Source organism: Ochlerotatus camptorhynchus, unplaced genomic scaffold, assembly GCF_037179485.1.
Source record: "Ochlerotatus camptorhynchus isolate MF236.1 unplaced genomic scaffold, CSIRO-AGI_Acam_v1.1 ptg000432l, whole genome shotgun sequence".
Taxonomy (NCBI): Eukaryota; Metazoa; Arthropoda; class Insecta; order Diptera; family Culicidae; genus Ochlerotatus; species Ochlerotatus camptorhynchus.
The window spans coordinates 2,334,903-2,358,600 of record NW_027040918.1 but is presented as its reverse complement, the minus strand read 5'-3'; the positions used below and the strand labels follow the sequence as shown (position 1 = coordinate 2,358,600).

The window sequence follows — 23,698 nt, the reverse complement described above, 5'->3', positions numbered from 1 at the left end:
ATTTATTTGTAAACATATTATTAGTATCTTATCATGCAAAAAAAATGGAATCTAATCAACTTTGTGCCATGAAAAAATGTGTTTACACCTAACATTTCTTAAGGACCTTTTTTTTCGATTTTAGATATCGAAACGTTTTTTTTTTTTTCGGTGTTGTAATCAGTTACCGTTTGGAAATATATCATTGTTCTGCTTCCAATGAATCTTCTTGGGGTTCATTTCAGGATTGTATTCGAAAACTAAACAGAACTGTTTAAGAATTTACAGAATTTTATCAGAAAATTCAATTGAAATTCGGCATAGCATTCTCAAACCATCATCTCGGAATTCCTTATGAATTCCGTTAAGGTTTTGTTTTAAATGTGTTAAAGATAATGAAGCCCCTTGCGCGCCGCTAGCACGCCTCTACACTGAACCAAAACATCATCCTGGCATCGAATGATTATTGCCTCGCTCAAGCCCTATAACTATTATCAGATAATTTTGAGAGGATCTTCATTCGATTTATCATCTGTTGGAATATGAACAAATCAAATGACAATCATCCATATAATGAATGAGTTCAGATCGATTTGCGAAAACCAAAGTAGACCTAAATCAACCATAAAATCATAGGACAATCGTATTATTTTCAACTATTTATTAAATTGAAATTTTATGATCGATTTTCGAATGAAAATCTGGCGCACAACATCAAGTCATTTTACCATTTATTTATGATTATATTATACACAAGTTATGATTTAAACTGAGCTGGTGGGTCCTTGAGAGACGAATGATGATGGCGAGGTAGAGCCCATTGAAGGGCAAAGATGTTTTTACACAGCAGATTGATGCTGGCTTCGTAGGCAGGAGTTGTCAACGATGTCATTACAGGAGCGATTGCTCTGACTCTTGGAAAACGTATCCGTAGGTTGCTATGGGGCCTGGGAAATAATAGGAAAACTACAATAGTCTCAACGTGCAAGTGCATCTGGAAGGAAACTTATCTTCGGGCCTCGTTAGTAAAATTGGTCGACCACGACGTTCGGGATGATCCAGTAGCGCTGACCGTTCCGAATACTGACATTCTTGAACATTAAATGCATGTGGATTAGCAAAATGATACGTATACTTACATCTGAGCATTTCAATTCTCTCCTCAAGAACCAAACCCGTCCTCCGTCCTGCGACATATCAAACTTCATTATTGGCGGTTAATGGATTTATTGAGATGTCACGGTCATATTGGCCATCCCGTAAATGTTCTGGTGCCCTCAGAGACGTAGACAATACTCAACAAGAGACATCAAGGCGGCGCCGGTGGTGTAGTGGTAAGCGTGGGTCTGGGTTCAATCCCGATGGGGTCCGGTGGGATTTTTCTAAGGCATAAAAATCTCTGGTCACGTCTTCCTTCGGAAGGGAAGTAAAGCCGTTGGTCCCGGCCCATGTGTGTTGAATGGGTGCGATATCCTACGCAGGTGTGGAAGCTGCCTTCCTGCACATTCGATTGCCGTCAATGGATGGCAATCAATGTCCGTCGGTAATTGGCACTAGGTTGCGGAACAGAGACCGACGATAAAGAAAAGAAGAAGAAGAAGAAGAAGAAGAAGAAGAAGACACATCAAACTTCATGATTTTGCAGAACTTGGCCAGTCATTGCCTTTGTGAGAGTCCACGGTCATACTGGGTCTCCCAGGCATGTTCCAGTGCCCCTAGAAATGTTCCGATGCCCCCGGAAAAATGGCCAATTTCCAACATGAACCGTATAAATATCGATGATACTCTCATATTCAGAACTTGCACCACAATTCATGATTAAATGGCAACTCGAACAACTCGAATGAAGTCAAATCGAATCGGATGTCGGACGATGGGTTTTAATATTGGATGATAATTGGCCTCTTCCCGGGGGGGCACCGGAACATTTCCGGGAGGGCCAATGTGACCATGAGCACTCAATAAGGCACACTCAATAAGGCCAAGTTTTGTAAAATCATGAAGTTTGATATGTTGCACAACAGTTTTTTGATCTTGTCGAAAGCGACCGCTTCTCCGGGGGCACAAGAACATGCCTCGAAGTGCTGGTGTGACCGTGGACTATCAATAAGGCCATTATCAGCCAAGTTTTGTAAAATCATGAAGTTTGATATGTCACACGACGGGTTTTGGTTCATGTTGAGAATTGGCCACATCCCCGGGGGCACCAGATTTTTTTCCGGGATGCCCAATGTGATCATGGATCATCGGTATAGCAGTGAATGGTCCAATTACATCACTTGAGTGCGAAAATATTATGTTCACCGAGTGCATGATTATTACAGAACAGTAAAGCCTAATACACTGGAACCTCCATTTACGAACCAAAACGGGGGCTCGTAAATCGAATTAGTGCGTAAAAAAACCTCGTTATTTGGGATTTACTTCGTAAAAAGAAAACTCGTTATTCGGGATTTACTTCGTAAAAAGAGGTTTTTGAAAATATTGTCAAATACCCCACAATATGGGTATTTTTGGAATCAGGGTGACGTGTATGGACCGGAAATCGATGTCTGACGCCATTTTGAAATCCAAGATGGCGGCTTCCGGTTACAGAAAAACTTCAAAATTTTGTCATATACCACACAATATGGGTATTTTTGGAATCGGAGTGACGTGTAGGGACCGGAAATCGATGTCTGACGCCATTTTAAAATCCAAGATGGCGACTTCCGGTTACAGGAAAACATGTAAATTCTGTCAAATACCCCACAATATGGGTATTTTTGGAATCGGGGTGACGTGTAGGGACCATAAATCGATGTCTGACGCCATTTTGAAACCCAACATCGCGGCTTCCGGTTACAGGAAAACAGAAAAATACCGTAAAATACACAACAATATGGATATATTTGGAATCGGGGTGAACTGTGAGAACCGAGAACCCATGTCTGACGCCATTTCGAAATCCAAGATGGTGACATCCGGTTACAGAAACACTGGGAAATACTGTCAAATACTCAACAATATGGGTTGTTTGGAATCGGGGTGACCTATTAGGACTGAAAACCCATGTCTGACACAATTTTGATCAATATCGCACTTTCCGGTTACATAAAAACATAAAAGTAAAATTACATAACCTACAATATGGGTATCTTAAGAATCGGGGTGACGTGGTGGTATTTGCCAATTTTTCTGTAACCGGAAGCCGCCATCTTGGATTTCGAAATGACTTCAGACATCGATTTCCGGTTCTTATACGTCACTCCATTTCCAAAAATACCCATATTGTGGGGTGTATGACAGAATTTCCAAGCTTTTCTGTTACCGGAAGCCGCCATATTGGATTTCAAAATGGCGTCAGACATCGATTTCCGGTCCCTGAACGTCACTTCGATTTCAAAAATACCCATATTGTTTGGTATTTGGCAGAATTTCCATGTTTTATGTAACCGGAAGTTGCCATCTAGGATTTAAAAATGGCGTCAGACATTGATTTCCGGTCCCTACACATCACTACGATTCCAAAAATACCCATATTGTGGGGGTATTTGGCAGAATTTCCTAGTTTTTCTGTAACCGGAAGTCGCCATCTTGGATTTAAAAATGGTATCAGACATCGATTTTCGGTCCCTAAACGTCACTCCGATTTCAAAAATACTCATATTGTGGGGTATTTGGCAGAATTTCCATGTTTTTATGTAACCGGAAGTTGCATCTAGGATTTCAAAATGGCGTCAGACATTGATTTCCGGTCCCTACACATCACTCCGATTCCAAAAATACCCATATTGTGGGGGTATTTGGCAGAATTTCCAAGTTTTTCTGTAACCGGAAGTCGCCATCTTGGATTTCAAAATGGCATCAGACATTGATTTCCGGTCCCTACACGTCACTCCGATTCCAAAAATACCCATATTGTGGGGTATTTGGCAGAATGTCCAAGTTTTCCTGTAACCGGAAGTCGCCATCTTGGATTTAAAAATGGTATCAGACATCGATTTTCGGTCCCTAAACGTCACTCCGATTTCAAAAATACTCATATTGTGGGGTATTTGGCAGAATTTCCATGTTTTTATGTAACCGGAAGTTGCATCTAGGATTTCAAAATGGCGTCAGACATTGATTTCCGGTCCCTACACATCACTCCGATTCCAAAAATATCCATATTGTGGGGGTATTTGGCAGAATTTCCAAGTTTTTCTGTAACCGGAAGTCGCCATCTTGGATTTCAAAATGGCATCAGACATTGATTTCCGGTCCCTACACGTCACTCCGATTCCAAAAATACCCATATTGTGGGGGTATTTGGCAGAATGTCCAAGTTTTCCTGTAACCGGAAGCCGCCATCTTGGATTTTAAAATGGCGTCAGACATCGATTTCCGGTCCCTACACGTCACTCCGATTCCAACAATACCCATATTGTGAGGTATTTCACAGTATATCCCAGTTTCCCAAAATCACAAAAAAAAAACTCGTTATTTGGAATTTACTTCGTAAAAAGAAAACTCGTTATTTGGGATTTACTTCGTAAAAAGAGGGACGTAAATTGAATACTGCGTAAAAAAAGACTTCGTAAACGGAGGTTTCAGTGTACCGACCTAGAGTGACCCCAACGGAAACCGGAATAACTACGGAACCATGTATTGATCAAATTTTACCCAAAGACTTGAATAGATTTGCGACAATATGCAACTTATTGTGCAGAAAAGATTAAGAAATGATGTTTTTAGAGCTAATTGAATTCGGAAAAAAACGCTTTAGTAAATTACCCATTGGGTATTTTCTCGTGAAATTTGGGTAGAAGTAGTTTAGAGTGTATTGTTTACACTGTATTTTCATCGCTGTCAGTTTTTCGAAAGTTGGAAAAAATGGCGTCACCCGAAAAGCAACGTCGCGAATTGATTTTGCGCAAGCAGCTGGAAAATCCTCAACTCTCTCATCGGGACATCGGAAAACAACTCGGAATCGTGCAGTCAACGGTGAGGGTTGATGCATGTATTATGTCACGCTCTAAGGGGGGAGGGGGGGTTTTCAGATTTTGTGACAAGAAATGCATTAGGTATAGCAAAAACGTCACGAGAGGGAGGAGGGGGTAATTTTTGCTCGATTTAGCGTGACATAATTAATGCATGGGCCTTGATTCGTGCGATTAAACGTTACTACGAAACTCTAAGCATGAAACGGAAGGAGATCAGGATCACAAGCGTGTCGTGAAAGTGTTTAAGCGGAATCCCAAAACTTCGATCAGCGATGTGGCCAAAAAGTTGAATCTGTCCAAGTCTTTCGTTCAGAGAACCAAGGACCGAGAGGGACAGCATACGTACAAAGTGCAGAAGGCTCCAAATCGGGACGAACGGCAAAATACGGTGGGAAAGTCACGGGCCTGGAAACTTTACACCCAGATGCTGACGTAGCCTCATTTTCTCATCATGGATGATGAGACTTACGTCAAGACGGACTTCCGGCAGCTTCCGGGGCTACTGTTCTTCACCACCCAGCACAAGTTTGATGTTCCGGAGGAAGTAAGGAAGTAGAAACTTTCAAAGTTTGCCAAGAAATACATGATTCGGCAAGCAATCTGCTCATGTGGCAAACGGAGTGCGCCGTTCGTGGCTACCGGGACTGTAAACGGGGAAATCTACCTCAAGGAGTATCCACAGAAGCGTCTGCTTCCTTTGTTGAAGCAACACGAGGGCCCTACGATCTTCTGGCCGGATCTAGATTCGTGCCACTATTCAAATGTTGTCCTGGAGTGGTACGAAGCCAACGGGGTCACATTCGTACCCAAGGACAAAGGAGTGCGCCTTTGGAGGGTGTATCAACACTCCGAAGGGTATAAAGAGCAGGACCTTTCAATTAGTCGGATCCTTGCGATAAATGCAAGAATGACAACTGTCAAAAAATCGAATACTTCATCATATCTCAATAGTGTTGGAGTAATATGACATACACTAAACTAAGGACACGGGATATCCTACAATAAATCAAGTTACTGGTTGCAGTGGTGTTAGGCCCCGAAAAAAAAACTACCCTACATAATACAGCGCTTCCGATGTATCTGTTCCTCAAAACGCGGCACGATGACCAAGTTTACCAACCGAACGAACTGCTGCAGCTGTAAATGGTGCAAACCACCGTCATAGCTCTATGGTAAATGGCTAGCGTAGCTCCATTATCCTTGACCTGATTGAACATCTACAATGCTCAGCAAAAACCATGTCCAAAATACTCTTTATCGTTGGACGGGCAAGTGATGACCAGTTTGATGTTCTTCAATATTTGATATCTGACGACGACATCCTCAACAAGACAAGAATCTTGCATACGTTTCTTCGCTCTGAAAATAGATGTTGTTTTGACGTAGGATTACGTCTTTCAGCAACATATTGGGGGTGCAATTTCAAAAAACCAAAATCTACCGCGTTACGAACAGTGGTCAGGTTTCTACCACTTATAACTCTGTCAATAACGGATGGATTTTTGTTCTGAAGAAGCCAACCGATTGGAAATTTTCTACAAATCTGATAAAATGAACACTTTATCAAATTTTAATAGGTCACTTTTGAAAATTACACAAATGTCCAACTGTTGCAATGGTGATCAAAATTATCACCGATTGCCTGCAGAAAAAAGAGGTTTCCCTAACACAGTCGCCGAGTATCAAATCTACGGTCGTGTCTTGGTACAACCTTTTACTTTTTTTTTCAAATCAGCCACGGTCAGCATGGTCAAATGCGTGTTCGGTGAACAACCTGCGAGTGTTATGTCTGTTTGTCTGTGATAGATGGGTTATTAGGAAAGTACAACCATGGACCCAAAGGTCAGGACCAATAGCGTGGAAGAAATTTATCGAAAAATCATGGTTCTCGGTAATAGAATGGAAGTGCACGCAGTAGTAGGTTTTTTTAGATTTGTGGGAAGTTATATTTTTGAGTGCATGGGGGAATGCTGTCAACAATGCTGTCGGTTTGTTTACCAACAATAGCTGACGTTTTGTTTTAACCTAACTTTTTTCCTAACCTGAACTTCAGAGCTATTTACCTTAAGTGAATCCGACTTCCACCTCGAGTTGAAGCAATCAAATAGACTGTCCATTAGTGATATCAGTTCAGCCGTCGCTTTTGCTGCAGCGGGCATCAGACCCATGGTGATGTACGTGGAGATGCCTTTGGCTGTTGATGCACTTAGGGTTCGAGCTGCTATTCTGACGTTCATTTTTGAGAAGGTGTTTAGTATGACAGCTGAGTTTAACAGCTTTGGCACAAGCCGAGGTACCTTCGTCAAGTCAAGGTAGAACATATCTTTGATGTGCTTGAATGATATTATTTGATCGTTTAGCAATATGTTTTTAGAACACATATTATTCCGGAAAGATTTAATCAGGTGTGGGCTGTCATAAAATACGGTTATTCGATCATCGCCGCTTTCGAAGAATGGGTTTTCGCTTGTGATTTCTAAGCATTCGGCCATTTTAACGTTGGTTGGATGTTGATCCATAACCAGGGCAACAGGACGGAAACCAGCGTTTTTAATGAGCTGAATCGCTTCATATGTCAGCTCCTGTTGCCTTTCATGTCCCAATGTAGAGTTGGCTAGAAAATTATATAGCCGATTACTTGCTTATATTAAGTCAAGACGCTTCGCACCATGATAACAATTGCTTCAGTTGCCAACTTTCTCGTATCGTTCTGTTCGGAATCACATGTATTTACAGAATCCGGGAAACCGTGGATCATGTCACTTTTGGCGTGAAAGTGCAGTCCAGCTTTGATGGCCATCCCATTTATGAGTATTGCTACGACTCTTTCCTTGGGACTCATCGTTTCAGCTGCCTTCTTAATTTTGGCCAAAATCGCCATGTTGAAACCTGGGATATTAGATATCTCTCTGTGCCAACGATAAATTGTTCTAAAGGGCGAACACGAAATTATTGCGACACCGAAAATGTCATGCCAATTTTCTTATAATGTTTAGAATCAAACCAAAATTTTAGGGTAGTTTTATACATATATTTACTTCAAAAATCAAAAGAAAAGTTAATCGATGGAGCCTTGAGTGTAAAATTGAACGCATTTTCGCTTGATGCCCTCCATCAAAGTCTTTACAGTGTCATCCGGTACCAGTTTCTCAGTTTTTTTTTTCCATTTTCTTAACATGTCCTTCTCGTTTTTGACTGCCTTCTTGCTCTTCCGAAGTTCCCGCTTCATTATTGCCCAGTACTGCTCCACCGGGCGCAGCTCCGGACAGTTTGGCGGATTCATGTCCTTTGGAACAAAATGGACAGAATTGGCCTCATACCACTCCAGGACACTTTTAGAATAGTGGCATGATGCCAAATCTGGCCAAAATAGTGGAGCTTCGTCGTGCTGCTGCAAGAACGGCAAAAGGCGCTTCTCGAGGCACTCAGATTTGTAGATCTCGCCATTTACTGTGCCCTTTGTCGCGAAAGGCTCACTCCTCAGTCCGCAAGAGCAGATGGCCTGCCAAATGAGATATTTGGAGGTGAACTTCGACATTTTCTTCTTCTTAAATTTGTCGTCCACATCGAACTTGCTCTTGCCGGTGAAAAACTCCAACCCCGGAATTTGCTTAAAATCGGCTTTTATATACGTTTCGTCGTCCATCACACAGCAGCCATATTTTGTCAGCATCTTCTCGTAGAGCTTCCGTGCCCGAGTTTTAGCCGTCGATTGTTGCCGCTCATCGCGGTTTGGGAAGTTCTGTACCTTGTATGTATGTATTCCAGCTCTCTTCTTTGCATTCTGGACGTAGCTCTGCGACATGCCAATCTTTTTAGCCAAATCACGGCTTGAGACGTTGGGATTTGCTTTAATCATCCGCTTCACCTTTCCCTCCGTTTTTTGTTCTCCGGTCCCGGTTTTCTTCCAGCTCCTTTGCCGTGGTCCAACGTCAACCGCTCCTGGAACCGCTTCAACACTCTGGAGACGGTTGAATGGTGAATGTTCAACATGTTTCCCAACTGCCGGTGCGACAGGTCAGGAAATTCCAGGTGTTTGGAAAGAATTTGTTCTCTCAACTCGCGTTGGTTCACCTCCATTTTCGTTGAATCGAAAAACACGACTTCGAGTTTGACAGCATGTACACAATACACATCAATGAGAAAGTGTGCAAAATTTGGTTGATTTTTAACCAATGGTAAAAAAGTTATGCCCTGTTGAATGTGTCGCAATAATTTCGTGTTCGCCCTTTAGGATGCGGTAGCGTCAGCACACCAGCAGCCCTCAAAGTTTTATACGCGGCAGACTGCCACGGCAGCGGGTTTTTTGTTGGCGCTTTTGCTGGCAGTTGTGCTGTCTGTGTCACTTTTGACACCTGTTCTGGTACACATTGCTGTCTTTTGCTCTAGTACCGGGTCAGGGTGTCTACTACCAGGAAAAACCTGGAAAACCGGGAATTTACAGGAAATTTAATTTTTTCTGGAAAAACCTGGAATATCCAGGGAATTTTGGTTCCACTCAGGGAATTTTCCAATTATCACTTCATTCGTGATTCAAAAGAAGTTTTTCGTTCAGTTTTTCGAAACGTTCCTTAAGGACACTGAACTTGTCAAGCATCTGACAGCTAAGACAACGTGTACGAACGAGACAAGTTCATTTAAAAAGTCTTGTCACGCTTGCTCTTCGCTGATTTGTATGTGGAGGATCAAAATCGTCGTAAAAAGGAAACAGCCGAAAAAGAGAGACTGGCAACCGTCAAAATGAAGCATGTATTCACCCCTATTCTGTATTTCGTTTCGAACGAAATTCTCATACAAAAAAAAAATTTTTTGTATGAGAATTTCGTTCGAAACGAAATACAGAATAGGGGTGTTGTTTAAGAATAAGCATGTCAGACAGCAGGTCTGAGAGCCTACATAGAATTTTTTTTGTTAAGCTTCAGGGTAGTTCGTAGATCTAGAGAACAGAACAAATTAAAAGTACTAACTTCAAAAACTGTCGCATTAATGGCCCCTGCTCATTTTCAACTGCTATTCAATTTTCATACTTCCATACTCTAACGGAACTATCCACCTACTCTCTTCTAAAGATCATTCTCTAGCTAATAAATTATCACACTAAAGCTTCATGTTAGCATTTCCAACCAACTCTAAACTAAAAGTAATTAACAGAAATTCATCAAAACAACATCACAAGAGAGAGGTCGTAGATCTTCAGATAAATGTTCAAATGAATTTTCAAAACTTCAAGCAAACAAAATAATTTCAAATCAATTTGTAAAACTATAAGCGAAATTTTGCAAATCTTGAAATATAAAGTATTTCAAATATTACAGTGAAATATAAAGTATTTCACAGAAGTTTGGAGATTCTCGAAACATTATTCAACATCAGAAAAGTTCGTAGATCTTACGAACAAAGGTACAGAACTTTGAAAAAAAAAATACAGGACTTCTGAAAAATCACAAGAATCTCAGAAATGTTAATGGGTCTTCAGTAAAAATTGCAGAACTTCAGGGAAGTTTGGCGATTTAAAAAAAAAAATATTTACACGATTTCAGGAAAATTTGTAGATCATGAGAGAGACATTTAAAACTTAAAAGAAACTCAAATATTTTCAGATATATTTTGATAACTTGAGGTAATCTTCAAGGAAATTTTCAAATCTTCAGGGTAACCCCAGATCTACTGAGAAATTTATTGAGCCTCAAGTTTTTTTTTGTAGATCTTGGAAATAGAGCTACGGAGCTGAAGACAACTTTACAGAACTTTAAAGATATTTGCAGGAATTTGACAGAAAGTTTCACACAAATGTGAGATCTTCAGAAAAAATTCGTTAGATGTCAGAAGAGCACCTCAATTCCAAAAACAAATCGCAGCGAAGTACAAAAGTACAAAATTTTGCAGAACTCCATGGAAGTCGGAAATAGATAGATCTAAAGAACTTCAGAGAAGTCCGTAGACCTTAAGAAAAGTCTGTAGAACGTCAGAAAGTTCGTACGTTTTTAGAAAAATTTGCAAAACTTCAGCAAAACTCACAGATCCTCGGGAAAGTTCGCCGATCTTTAGATCAAAAATCCACAAAGAAATTTAAAGAGCTTAAGAAAAGTTCGGAGATCTACTGTGAAATTTATTGAACTTCAGGGCAGTTCGTAGATCCTTAGAGCAGAAATACAGTACTTCAGAAAACTTTAAAGAATTTTAAATAAATTTTAAGAACTTCAGAAAAGTTCAGAGGGTAGATCGTAAATCTACTCAAAAATTAGCAGATGTTTAAATAAATTTTCAGAATTTTACTGCGGTTATTGGATTTTGAAAGATATTTACAGAACTTCAGGTAAGTTCGCTGATTTTTAGAGATATTTGCACAGCTTTAGAAAAATTAGAAAAACTTCATAATACTTCCTAAAACTTCCGGAAAGCTAAAGAATTTTTAGATAATCTTTGAATTCTTTAGAAAATTGTATAGATGTTCAGAGATATTTGCAGATATTCATTGAATCATGAAAATCTGCTGAGAAAATTACAGAACTTTCAAGAAGTTTGTAGATTATAAGAAATTTTGTAAGCATCAGAGATAATTGTTGATCTTCAAGGATCTTAAATCTTCAGAGGTTCAGGAAAATTGTGATTTTTGGCAAATTTGCAGAACTTCTGAAAAACACACAGAACTTCAAAGAAATCTGTAGAACTACCGAGAAATTTGCAGATTGTCAGGAAAGATGGTTGATCTTTAAAGAAACTTTACCGGGGAACAGAAACAAAACTTCAGGGACGTCAGAAGGTATGAAGACCTTGCAGAATTGAGTTGTTAACAGAAATTTTCAGAACTCAAGGAAATCACTTTTCCCACTAGCTTGTCTAAACTTGGTATCGACATCCTGGCGAAGTTTTGAAATCCATTTTCATCTTCATATCGCAGCTCTTGATGGACAAGATGAGCCAGATCCCTGTCGGTGTTCCTCCTGAGCAACCATTTCCTACTCCACAAAGTTCACCTTCTCTTTCTAATTTTTTTTTTTTTTAATTTTAAAAGCAAATACGTCTGTCGAAATTAGAGCAATTTTCCGGTAATTCATGATGGAAGTATTTACTATTGATTCCTGATACAGTTTTGCTTTGAAATCTAAATTGGCAATTCTTTCGACATGTGCAAGCAGTGTGAACACCAGCAAACAGGGGGGTTCGACAAAGTGTGTCAAAAGTAAATTCGAGCAGATTTTTCATTATGGCGGCGGTCAAAATCAGACCATGAAATCAGATAGTCTAAACGGACCTTAAGAGATTTTAGACATGTGAAACCATGATTTATTCTGTCTTGATCTTCCAAACAGAGTTGAACAACATAACATATTACCAAAATGATATTTTGTTTTTGAAAGCATATTGTTATCAAGTTTTGATATATCGTTTTATCAAAATGGTATGAACAGCAGACTGGTGTAAAATTTGAAATTTTCGCTTCACAGTGCTCAAACGGTTCCAAATTGGGTCCTGATTAGCCTTCTAAAATTTGAACTCATTTAGTGAGAAACTGACTTGGCACAAACCATTTGAAGTTTATATGGGAATTACTATGGAGAAACCATAATTTCGGTTCATATCTATCTCAAAATTCACCAGTTTACTATACTTTAGAAAATAATAGCTGAGCTTGTTGAAAAATTTCTCAGCTACAACTTTGTTCAGTACCACTTTTCGATCAAATGTAAGGAACAAAAATTATTAATGATTCAAGTCACTGATGTCTAATGATTATGCCTAATCAACTGTCCAGCAGGCAACATTGGTGTTTATAGCGCCTAGAATAGAGAACAAAAATCATAGCTACTATGTCACACTGCAGAATACAGTGTTGCCCACAGAACAGCTGCTTGATCATGCCATAAGATTATCAATCTCTTAAACAATTAAAAACTATTTAATTTGACGTTTGGCCGAAAAACGATTTTCTGCAAATTTGTAGCTGATAAAAATTCCCATAAGAATAACAATAAAATGTGTTAACAGTACAATATGTAAAAAGGATAGAAGACAATGACCAAAAAGTTTGGTTTTACCATGGTAATTTCCATATAAACTTCAAATGGTTTGTGCCAAGTCAGTTTCTCATTAAATGAGTTCAAGTTTTGGACGGCTAATCAGGGCCTAATTTGGAACCGTTTGAGCACTGTGAAGCGAAAATTTCAAATTTTGCATCAGTCTAATAGACAGGTTTCTTACTTGTATTTATATTCTTGAATTAAAAAAATACTACACAAATACATAAAAAGAATGTAATATTGATTGACGTAATGCATGCTACTGTATGATTAACTAATGTGATTGCAAAAACCAAATACAATATTACACCCATGGATATAATTTCTTTTCGCAAATTATGTGTAGGATAAATGCACCAATATTAATTGAGAGCTATCGATGCCTGTACCATTTTTGCATTCGTATAATTGTGTGCCAAGTACAATCATACTCTATACCTAGGGGAGCCGAGAAATTTTACAACCCGAAAATCCATCAGCCACCTCCAGCATGGTCTTGTTTTGTAGCCTTTATCGACTGAGCTAAGGGAGGCCCACCCAGCGTGATATTACCTAATATAGCCGATTCATGAAAGGACGACTAATTACTTATCAAAAACCTACCACAGATAATGATTATAAGACAAATGATTCTTCCTCCAACAGCTGCAACAGAAACAGCATATGGCACCGAAGATTCAAGCAGTGCATAATTAAGCACTATCATTTGGTGTCGCGCGCTCTCTCACACTCTCCGATGCGATTTATCGTTGCCCCCTTAACGATAGGAAAGCGAGTGGCCTCATTCTGAGCATGCAAAATTAATGATGTGAGCAAGCAAATTGCCATTGCAGACGGTCATCATCGTCATATGGTTTCAGCGGTGATTCATACTTAAGCTTTATGCACAAAAGTACTACTAATTGACGAGCCGGACTATCGGAACAACACTTCCTTAGTATTTGCAATCAAACCAATAGGTGAAATCTTGCAAACAATGTGAATTTATTACAAACATAACACGTGCAGCAAACAAATGAATGAGAAGTATCAAGAACAGCTGGCATATTTTGCTGATTTAGAAATTGTCTACCCCGAGATTGCGGGTTAACCAATCTATAACAAATTTTTACCGATTTCACCAAGCACAACGTTCCAATGTGCAATTGATCAAGCACCTTGTTATCAAAGCAGTTATCAATTCAAATATTTGAAGTTCAGCCTACTCATATCGATAGCTTCCATCACTGGAAAAATTGTCTCATTTCCAAACTACGCGCATCGCATTCGAATAGTGTAAAGTATGCTGTCTCGTGCACAACTCTCGCTAGTTGCAGTACTCTTTGCATCTATCTTCAACAATGGTAAGCAGAGTCTTTTATCCGCCTTGGAAAAATTGATAACATTTTCACAATATTCAATTCAGCACTTGCCCTCAACTGCAGCCTTTGTTCCACGTTGATCAGCTGGCAAGCTTGTGACAAAATCAGCGATATCTGGACCTGCACCGATGAGATGGTTCTGCGAGAGCATGACTTCTTTGGAGCGCTCAATCCCACCTTGCCGCTGAACAAGTCGTCCACCGTCACGCAAGGATACAAATGCTTCAACCTGGAGTTGCATTTCGGCGCAGAAAAACAGCAGCACGGCTATGCAAGGGGATGCACCTTTGCGGAGGTTGATTTCTGTGCCGGGTGGATCGCCGGGACGGAAGTGGTCAATTGCAGTACGTGCCGCAGTGAGGACCCGAGTTCGTGTAATGGTGCTTTCAGCGCGACGGTTGCCGTGGGATTTTGGATGAATTTGGTTGGGGTTATACTTTCAACGGTCAGATGGTTGTAGCGTAGCACAGTGGGCAAGAAATGCAATTTAGACGATAAACCCGATATCTTTTAAGCGAAACATTATCGAGGTTTGGTGCCTTGGAAGAAATTTCTCGTTATAACTAAAACTATACATTGGCGAGAACAAATAGCTCGCAATTTGTCTGCAAAGATGGCACTCCGATCTAACTTTATCTAGCTTTAACTTGATGTCTTCAGAAAAGTTCTTCTGAAGACACGAAAGTTCCACAACCTGCCGTTTCCCAATTAGTTGGAAAATAAAATTAGAATTGGTTACAACATGAGGGAAATGTATGTAGATAAGAGTGTATCAGCGTTACATAGAAAAAAAAGTCAAAATCTGGAATTTCAAACGATATGGAATGGTAGTTTGGGGGGTCAGAAACACCCTGCCAAAATTTGAAATCATTTGAACTCCTCGCTCAAAGGGCTTGAAGTTTGTATGGGGAAAATCGACCAAATGTAAGGGGGAACGAGCCACTTTCATAATCGCGGCTCTATGTGGCGCTGTAGTTGATCGATTTGCTTCGTGTACAAAATGTAGAACCTTTGGAGTATTGGTAGCTTCTTGGTTGCAGATCGGATGTGAAGCCGAGATGTGTGTGTGTGTGTGTTTTTTTTTTGTTAGGAGGAAACCTTCAAAAACCTCCTTGGACGCTTAGCCCTTTTCCCCCGGAACCACTTGTCGTATTACTTCGGAGAGGGCCGTGCATTACGCACCTCACTTTACCTCAGCTAATTGGCGCTTCCAGTTCGCTGATCGTCTCTCCAATTTGTGAGCCATTTAGCTCCCAGCGTCGCGTTCTGCTCGGTTAACCCCAGTGGTGGATTCAGCCTACTCTGACGGAGAGTTCTCTCGGCTTCGGCTTCGACTTCGGCTTTCACTTCGCACTTGTGCGAGCACATTACTACTTTCTAGCTTGTCCTCTCGCCATTTTCGCTGCAGCGCTGACATGATCTGCGTTACTGCTCTGCTGACGGCGTTAAAGATGCCCTCCTCTCGACACATTTCTTCGACCACATTCTCCGTGCTAAGGGAGAGCATCTCCTCTCGCACAGCATGAAATCTAGGACATTCAAAGACCACGTGCTCTGGTGATTCTTCCACATTCCCACACTCCGGACAGAAGGGTGACGTAGTGTGTCAGAACCGATGCAGCCTGTTCACCCAGGTCGAAAGAATCGGTATTAGCCTGTGTGTCCATCTACCGTTCTCTGCTGCATCCCACTCCTGCTGCCACTTAGCCATCGACACCGTTCTCACCATTTTTCGTACTCCTCTGGTTTCCCTGGTCATATAGCACTCGTAGTCCTCCGCCAAGGTGACGCCGATTGGGATCATACCGGCGATAACGCATACTGCCTCCATCGAAATGGTTCTGTACGCACTCACGACTCGCATGGCCATGAGCCGGAACGTACTGCTCAATTTCCTTTGGTTCTGCTTCGTTTTCAGCGCTTCAATCCAGGCTGGACCTCCGTACCTTAGTATTGATGAGGACACACTAGCCAGAAGACGTCTCTTGCTGCTGCTTGGACCAGAATTGTTCGGCATGATTCTGGCTATTGCGATGATGACCTTCGTCGCCTTCTCGCAAGCATATTCGATGTGGCTATTAAAGTTTAGCCGGTCGTCGTGATGGTCGTGTGCGTGTGTGTGTGTGTGTGTGTGTGTGTGTGTGTGTGTGTGTGTGTGTGTGTGTGTGTGTGTGTGTGTGTGTGTGTGTGTGTGTGTGTGTATGTGTGTGTGTGTGTGTGTGTGTGTGTGTGTGTCTGTGTGTGTGTGTGTGTGTGTGTGTGTGTGTGTGTGTGTGTGTGTGTGTGTGTGTGTGTGTGTGTGTGTGTGTGTGTGTGTGTGTGTTTGTGTGTGTGTGTGTGTGTGTGTGTGTGTGTGTGTGTGTGTGTGTGTGTGTATATATGTGTGTGTGTGTGTGTGTGAGTGTATGTGTGTGTGTGTGTGTGTGTGGGTGTGTGTGTGTGTGTGTGTGTGAGTGTGTATGTGTGTGTGTGTGTGTGTGTTTGTGTGTGTGTGTGTGTGTGTGTGTGTGTGTGTGTGTGTGTGTGTGTGTGTGTGTGTGTGTGTGTATGTGTGTGTGTGTGTGTGTGTGTGCATGTGTGTGTGTGTGTGTGTTTGTGTCATCCTCTATCCCGTACTTGCTATTTTAAAAAAAATATAACTCAAAACCGAACATCGTTGATTTTCAATTTTATTGTTTGAAAATCGTAAATTTCACGTATTAAGTAACAAAAACCACTTTGAATGTTTCTAAAGTGATTCAATACTATCCGAAAAGATTCCGAGCTCTTCTGAAGTAATCCTGCACTTTCTGAAGTGATGTCACAGTTTTCTGAAGTGATTCAGTACTTTCGGAACTGATTACAAGCTTTCAGAACTTTCCGGAGTGATGCCAAACTTTTCTGAACTGCTTCAGAATTGCTTCAAGTAATTCAGAATGTGATGAAGTGACTATGTACTTTCAGAAATGATTCAGTGCTTTTCGAATTGATTGCGACTTTTCTGCAGCGATTCAGTTCTTTCGAAGTAATTCCGAAAATTTCTAAAGTGATTCAGTGTATTCCTTATTGATTCAATTCTTTTCAAAGTGATTCAGTTTTTGCGAAAGTGTTTAGAAACTTTCTAAATTGATTCAGTACTTTCTGGAGTGATTTAAACCTTTTCTGAAATGATTCAGTACTTTCGGAAATGATTTCAAATAATACAGTACATTCCGGAGTGATAATGAACATTTCTAAAGCGGTTCAGTACTTCCGAAGTGATTCCGAGCATTCCTGAAGCTATTCAGTATTTTCCCAAATATTGCCAAAAACTTCTTAACCCTCCCCTTGGCTAGTTTTTTAACCTGGACGTTGGTGGGCGGGCCTAATATAATGCTTCATAGTGGAGCGTTGGAGACGGTTGGTTTAGGTCCGGCATCGTTGGCTCATGCCAACGCTTCCCCTCTCTGATGAACCATTGCATAAGAGAACCAAAGTTCTAGCCTGAAGTGATAGTATCACACTTGTTACTCCTTTATTTCAAAGCCGCGTTGTAATACTCTTACGTATATGCACTGACGTTGGGTGCGGTACTGGCGGGTTTTGCCGCAAATCACTCTTATTTTATTGTTTTTTTGATTTATTTGGGTTTGCAAGGGAATTATACTATTGAAATATTTCAGAAAGTGCCCAACAGTGCTCCTTCTACTTGCGTGACAAGCTTTCGTTGTTGTTTTCATTGAGGTATTACTCAGGGAACAATGTTAAACACCATTTTTGTACATGGTATTGCAACTAATCTTATATGTGCTTCATTTTGATTTGGGATAAGTGTTTGAACTATGGCTCGGGATTTCCACTGTGGCGTGCTTCTATTGTGACATAACCATTAGAGTGATGCAAAATTTGATATTTTCGCTCCACAATACTTAAACGATTCCAAATCGGATCCTGACTAACCTCTCAAAATTTGAACCCATTTGGTGAGAAACTGAGATGGCACAAACCATATGAAGTTTGTATGGGAATTACTATAGTAAAACCAATATTTTTGTTCATGTCTATCTAATAATTCACCATATCGATCTGTTTCAAAAACTTTCAACTGTACTTGTAGGAAATTTTCACAGCTACAACTTTGCTCAAGACTACGTTTTGGTTAAATACAAGGATCGAAAGTTATCAATGGTTCAATGCTTTGATGTCTTATGATCATGCTCAATCAACTGCTCAGCAGGCAACATTAGTGTTTCTGGGGCGTTGAATAGGACACAAAAATCATGGCTACTATGTCACACTGCAAAATACAGTGTTGCCTACAGAGCAGCTGCTTGATCATGTCATAAGTTTACCAATCTCTTAAATAATTAATAACTTTTTCCTGTCTCGTTTTACATAGAAACGATCTTCAGCAAAGTTGTAGCTGACAAAAATTTCTATAAGAATAGCTATCGAACTGTTTCGCAGCTCAATATGGAAAAAGACTAGAAGGCAATGATCAAAAAAATTAGATTTCCCATAGTAATTTACATGTAAACTTCAAATGGCTTGTGCGAAGTCTGTTTCTAACCAAATGAGTTGTAACTTTGGGAGGCTAATCAGGACCCGATTTGAAACCATTTAAGCACTGTGGAGCGAAAAAGTCAAATTTTGCATCAGTCTAATAACCATACGTATTTTTGTGGTGCGACATAGTGGAAACGTGTGAGCGTAGTTGAAGCATATACCCTATGTAATTTAAAAATCAGTCAGGAAACTAACTTAAAAGTGAAGCATTTTAGTCACTTGAAGGTGTCACCTGGGACGAACTAATATATATTAAATATAGGTCAAAGTCAAAAACAACTTGAAACTCGTTAAATTTTAGATTACATTCACAAGTGCAGGTACTTAATAAAACATGGTAGGTAGATTAGAGATTTCAATTAGTTATTAAATTAGACTAGAGATATCATAATCATCAAACGAACTTAAATAAGAAAATTTAGACAGCCTAGTAGCATTAAGTGGATTAACAGAAGAGTTAGGATGCGGAGGGTCCGCTTAGGGAGGCAACTAGCCTTTAAAGCAACTGGCAACTAGCTTTTTCATGTATTGTCTGTTTATTTTGATTATTGCTTTAAAATATCAATTTGGTATATATGTGAAAGGATGAATCAGTGGGAGATGGATTTTCGGTTTATTTACATTTAGCATCACTATGTGTCATTTCCTCAAAACCCCCCAATAACCGGCCTCTTCAATCCCTTCCTTTTCCCATGGCGTTTAAGTGGTCCGCATAGACTATTCAGCCATTACCCGTCCTTATCCTCGGCTTTGGATTGACTTGCGCTCCCATTGCCCCACCAAACGCTGAAAAATGAAATATTGCCAAAAACTTCTTAACTTATTCAGTGCATTTCTAAGTGATGGAGCTATTTTCGAAGTGATTCAGTTTTTGCAGGAATGAATACAAACTTTCCGCAATGATTCAGTACTTTCGGAAGGGATTCCGCCTTTTTCTAAAGTGATTCCATCTTTTCTGTATTTTGTGTGTAGTGATTTCAAACTTTTCTAAAATGATTCAGTTATTTTTGAAATGATTCAGTACTTTCCAAAGTGATTCTCAACTCTTCTGACGTGATTCAATCAATTCTGAAGTTATTACAAATTTTTCTGGAGTGATTCAGTACTTCCCGAAGTGATTGAAAACAATATTATTGAGGTCCGTATTTCTCGATAGCCAGGAAAGATCAGTTTTATTTTATAACTAAAGGGTGTCCACGATGAAATTGCCACACTATGAAATTGCTCTAACTTTTTAACCGTTGGGTAGAAGTTAATGAAAATTTGGGTGGATTTAGTTCATAGTGCATTATTTACATCCTGCAAGTTTTAAAGTCCTGTGATCAAAACTCGCGGAAATGGAGTCGAAAGAACAGCTCGTGCGTGATAAAATCTTGCGCATTCATCACGAGAACAAGGATCTCTCGCATCGTTCCATCGCTAAAACGTTGGGAATCGCGAATTCCACGGTGTCGCGAGTGATTAAGCGGTTCGAGGAACGGTTGACCACCGATCGGAAGCCCAGAAGTGAAGGAAAAAGTATTCCGTACAACACCAAAAATCACAACCGCGTAGTTGGGGCCTTCAACCGAAATCCGAACGCCTCCGTTAGGGATGTGGCTAAGAAGCTGCACCTAAGCCGAAGTTTTGTCCAGAAGGCCAAAACTAAGGCTGGGCTTCGAACGTTCAAGGTACAAAAGGCCCCTAATCGCGACGAGAAGCAGAACAAGTCCGCCAAAACCCGTGCCAGGAAGTTGTACCTCAACATGCTGACGAAAGTTGAATGCTGCATCATGGACGACGAAACATATGTGAAGGCCGACTTCAAACAGATCCCCGGCAACCTGTTTTTCACGGCCAAGGATAAGTTCCGCGTTTCAGAGCATGTCCGCACTCAGAAGATGTCCAAATTTGCGAAGAAATTCCTGGTTTGGCAAGCCATCTGCACGTGCGGGAAGCGGAGTGCACCTTTCGTGACCCAGGACACGATGAACGGACAGGTGTACATAAAAGAGTGCCTCCAGAAGCGGCTGCTTCCTCTCCAACAATCTTCTGGCCGGATTTGGCCTCATGCCACTACTCCAAGGACGTGCTGAAGTGGTATGCGGACAATAAGGTCAATTTCGTGCCGAAAATGTTCAACCCTCCCAACACTCCGGAGCTCCGCCCCATCGAGAAGTACTGGGCGATTATGAAGTAGCACCTTCTTAAACGACCTAAGGTAGTGAAGACAGTCGAGGAACTGAAGAAAGTATGGGTTTACATGCCAAAAACGGTTGATTCACAGGTTGTGCAGAATCTTATGGCCGGGGTTAAGGCCAAGGTGCGGGCATTTGCGTATGGACTGTAAATAAAATACGAGTAAAATGGTAAAATGAAGTTTAATAGTTATTTCTCAATCCCTGAAAATTTGATGGCAATCGGATGAAAACTCGAATTTTGCGAATCAATTTTGTGTGTGGCAATTTCATCGTGGACACCCTTTAATTTATTGAACGCCTGGTAAGGATGTATGTTGAGCTAGGAATGACACAAAAAATAGTATCTCCAGTACATAAGAAAAACTTGGGTTGCTGTGATGAACGGTGCTCGTTGAACATCGATGACTTAATTGCCAACACGGTCAATCGGTGACTCCTAGGGGCATCCCACTCTAATACCCCGTTCACATTACAGCCTATATCACGTTATATAGGCAATGAGCACTCATCAGTGCTGAGATTTGTCATTGTCATTGACAGACTTTCGCACGATATTGACAGAATTGTTCGTCACATACCCAGGTAACAATTTGATGCTTAACAAGTGTTGGTTAATCGATTTCAATTCAGCCTTAGATTGAATAATTGCTGTACATAGACCACGTTAACCTTTGTCCAGCTTTTAAATATCTAAATCTGGTGATTTAAATCAGCCAAAAGCTTAACAGTAAAATACATTATAAGCTTTTTAAGGCATTAAATAACAGTATTTTCCAACCCTTGTTAAGCCTTCTAGTTTTATTTCAAAAATAATATTCATATCTTATCTTATGCATTTATATGGAACTGCTTTAACTTGTTGCTGACTAATTGGATTAACATATTTGTTAATATAAGTCTAAAAATTACCTTTGCATTTCGGGATTCGAACCGGCAGTCGCTGATTCATAGGCGTCAACCATACCTACTGAGCCATTTAGGCATATGTGAGGTAAAAGATATGGTCATTAACTTGAAGCATGTCAAATTTAAGTTGAATAACAGCAACCGGAAGAGTATTATACAGCAATGCAGAATTGTAAGCAACAACTGATGACAGTTAAACATTCCTCTCATTTTCAAGTGCAGTTAACACAATGTGGACAGAAGTGCGTGATTTATTTTGATGGTCATTTGGATGCTAATTTAGTACCATAATTGAGTAATATTTTTGGAATGCGGTCTAAAACTTCAGTGAAATATAACAGACAAAATACAGGATTATAAATGTATACTTCCGACGTCGTCGCAGCCTACATCTACCTGGAGCTATTCCTAAAAATCTTCTTTTTCTTGTCTCTACTGCTGCCACTGCCTGTTAATAGAAAGGTAGGCAGTGAATTTAGTAGAACTAAAATGCCGGACATGTAACGAGTGACACAGACACTGACGACATTTAACAAATCAAGCTATCAAAATATGTGTTACGCATTGCTGATTTGTGGAGTTGTGTTAAGCTTAAATAAGGCTTGTTCAAGCTTTGGATCAGCTAACCTATTGAGGTTGGATTATGGGGATACAATTCGCATCATGCACTATTAACCAACTATATATTCAGCCTGATGTTAATCAGCTTTGTACACCTTAAATCAACCAATAATCAGATTCTGTTCTTACTGTTCAGCTTGAATTGTTACTTGAGTAGTCACTGACAGACTTGATCCTCAAAAAAACCTTCGTCAAAATCTCATTCATTTTGTCGTCAATGACAAAGATTCACCTGTACATAGTACATTATGTGTCACATTATTGTTTTCCAAGCAGTTCAGGACGTAGATGCTTGTTCACTAAAATGGCTCCATATAATTGTTTTGCTCAAGTCATTTAATTTCGTTACAAATTTAGTTAATATAAAAATCTACACATGTTCGTCACTGACAGCATTGTCATGGACAATTGACATGGTTTGTCTTGACTACGACTGTTAGCTCAAATGAGTGACCAAAGCAGAATTGTCAATATCACCGTGTACTGTCGAGATTTTGCAGCACTGGCACTCATACATAGGATTTCCAGTGAAAACTAGATGTATGAGTGCTCATTGCAAGACAGTGTATATCACGTGAAATACGCTGTAATGTGAACGGGGTATAAACTTTGTATTTTCCTTCATATACAAATAAAGTTCTTATTGATATCTAAGATACCTGAAAATACCTAAAAATACTTAAGAAATATCTAGTGTTAGTTTATTTGCTTGGTTGCTATACCGATTTAATTTGTTTGTTTATCCAATGTCAGAAGGTTTGTGTGGATATTGGTGAATTTATTATGGAATTAGCATTAATTTGATTCGGAGAGTGAGCAGAGCAGCTGTATGTCACGAACCGGTTCCAGTGTAATCTGTTCAATCGGAACCAGAAAGAGTTCATTCTGATCTGAAAGACATGGGAACCTTTTGTTGGTTACTCGTTCGGTTTGATTTCTATCATTTGTCTTCCTTATCTCCATGTAAGTATTGTGTTATAACCGGGGATATATTTTTACTTTTCATCCGCTAGGTTCTTGCCCGTCAAACGAAAACTACGGGTATATAGCCTAAGCAAAATTGGAAGTGGTAAAACTTTTCACACCATACTATGGTGCGGACCCGGATCTCGTAGCTTCTTACCTTCTAAATTTAGAACATG

General features: G+C 40.1%; 1 protein-coding gene across 1 annotated transcript in view; it reads left to right on the top strand.

Annotated features, from left to right (window-relative positions):
* Positions 1-23,698, top strand: part of LOC135711348 (microtubule-associated protein futsch) — a 315,199-nt gene that overhangs the window by 241,333 nt on the left and 50,168 nt on the right. The window lies entirely within an intron of this gene.